This window comes from Procambarus clarkii, unplaced genomic scaffold (assembly GCF_040958095.1).
Source record: "Procambarus clarkii isolate CNS0578487 unplaced genomic scaffold, FALCON_Pclarkii_2.0 HiC_scaffold_307, whole genome shotgun sequence".
NCBI classification, from domain to species: domain Eukaryota; kingdom Metazoa; phylum Arthropoda; class Malacostraca; order Decapoda; family Cambaridae; genus Procambarus; species Procambarus clarkii.
This window is the reverse complement of record NW_027189340.1, coordinates 6517-9115: the sequence shown is the minus strand read 5'-3', so window position 1 is coordinate 9115 and position 2599 is coordinate 6517. Positions and strand designations below refer to the sequence as shown.

General features: G+C 39.6%; 1 non-coding gene across 1 annotated transcript; it reads left to right on the top strand.

Annotated features, from left to right (window-relative positions):
- Positions 1-1392: 1392 nt before the first annotated feature.
- Positions 1393-1511, top strand: LOC138361315 (5S ribosomal RNA). The gene has a single exon (XR_011226909.1). It is a non-coding gene; the product is annotated as a 5S ribosomal RNA (ribosomal RNA).
- The last annotated feature ends 1088 nt before the right edge of the window (positions 1512-2599 follow it).

Sequence of the window (2599 nt, the reverse complement as noted above, 5' to 3'; positions counted from 1 at the left end):
TGGTACCATATCACCTCACCCATGTATATGTGTATATATATATATATATATATATATATATATATATATATATATATATATATATATATATATATATATATATATATATATATATATATATATATATATATATATATATATATATAATATACAGAGTAAATCTACCCCAAAAGTAATGATTTATTTGTCTACAAAACTAAACTCTTTTTGGAATCATATGAGGCCCCTCCACTGAGGGGGGAGGCCTGGATGTTTATTGTCATGTGTATTCATGCTGCTTGCATGTCGTCGTTTATTTTGCCTTTGTTGTTTTCTTGACAGCTTTCTTTGCCTTGGGTGGTTTGGGAGATTTTGAAGCTCTCTTTATTTTGGGCTTTTTGTTCCCAACAACAAGCTGCTGCTGCTGCTGCTTCTTTTTCAAGGCTGTAGGTGGTTTGTTGCTTGTGGCGGCTTTCTTGGGAGTTACCACGGCCTTCTTTGCTGCTGTAGATGGTTTCTTGGTTGTGGTGGCTTTCTTGGGAGTTAGAACGGCCCTCTTCTCTGCTACGGCCAGCTTGAATGATCCACTAGCTCCACTTCCCTTGGTCTGAACAAGAATGCCGTCAGCCACTGCTTTCTTGAGAAATCTTCGGATGTAAATGGCGATCTTGGCAGCCTCGACTTTGTTGTTGGCAACAACGTACTTCTTGATTGCTTGTAGAGACGAGCCCTTACGGTCTTTGAGTGCTGCGACCGCGGCTAGAACCATTTGACTAGTTTTCGGGTGAGCAACCTGGACGCGAGGTTTCCTGGTGGTGGCCACCACAGCAGCAGCAGCCGCAGCCTTCTTGGTAGGCTTTGCTTCTACCATGATGATGATGATGAGATAACCAAGGTGATGAGAGACGCTCAGACAGTCACGGGGGAATGATGCTGCCGCCGCTTGAGCCGAACCTATTTATGTGCCGGCACGGTACAGAAGCTGCAACCTGGCAACTCGTCCACCAATCACGACGGTTGGTTTTACGGCTCCGAAACCTGGATCCCATATCTTCTCTAAAATAGAAGCATTTGTTCATGTTCTTTGTAAAAGTATCATAAAGCAGGACAGATGAGACAAATATCATAAAAACTGAAGAGCAGATGAGCACACACATGTATGTATTACAAAAGAAAATCCACAAATTCATTAGAAATTGGCAGGGTAGGCTGAGGAAGTAGGTAGATGTAAAATGTCTGTAAATGGCGAAAGAACATAAACCCAAGACTGAATAAACGATGTTAAATATCCATGCCAAGGAGACAAAAATATGTTAGGATACAATTACCATTAAGACACCACAAGAAGGTCCGTATCCTGCCGTGATGACTAAAAAGAGTTGGTTATTAGCCACAATGTGTAGGCAGTCTCATGCCAACGGCCATACCACGTTGAGAACACCGCTTCTCGTCCGATCAGCGAAGTTAAGCAACGTTGGGTTTGGTTAGTACTTGGATGGGTGACCGCCTGGGAACACCAAATGCTGTTGGCAATAATGTTTTTTGTTTTGTTTTGTTTTGTTTCGTTTGTTTTTGTTTGAATGGCTGGCTGGCTGGCTGGCTGGCTGGCTGGCTCCACGGGAAATTCACGGAGTTGTGTGGAATAAGGCCTGGTAAAATGAATTAATATGTATGTCATGTTTAAAACAAACTCGCTTAATATAGTGTGTGAGGCTTTATACAAAAACAAACAACCAAAACAAAACAAAATATATATATATATATATATATATATATATATATATATATATATATATATATATATATATATATATATATATATATATATATATATATATATTATATATATATATATATATATATAGCTTAATCCGGGTTTGAACTCGCAACTCCAAGAATACGCATCACTTATATACACTTTACCACTGGACCACTGCAGGACACTTGATGCTGAGGTATCAATTTAATGACGTAAATGCCATTTCCACAAATAAATGATAATTTAAAAGTATTTGTATGTACAAATCTTTTCTGTTTAAAAGGCTACAATATCAGTTACTGATATAATTTGTGTTAATGTTTCTATACCCACAGGAAGGCATGTTTTTGCTTATATGTAAGGGGGTACGGAGAAGGAATCCACAGACCATCATTCCCCTTCCCCCCCCCCCCCTCCCACCTACTACCACCACTACCACCACCACCACCACCACCACCACCACTACTCACCACCAATCACCACCACCACCAATCACCACCAATCACCACCACCACACCTAACCGAAAACCCCCTAACACATCAACCCTCCCCCCAATCAACAGGCGAAATAATAACCCTCAAATGCCTGCCTGCCTGCCAGCCAGCCAATACTAACGGTCTTCTCAGAAAGAAAATCTCTTTGTATCTGTATTACTTGATGAAATGTATGATTCTAATAATGAAAATAAATTGTTATGTCGGTTGTATGAGCATAATGACCAATATGCACATGATATGAATGAATTAAATAGTGTAGTTTTAAGTAATTAGGTTGTAGACACATTAAGCGGATATGATATTTGACGCGTCCAGAACTGGTGATTTTTGGTTTAGTTTTAAATGCACCACCACCACCACCAT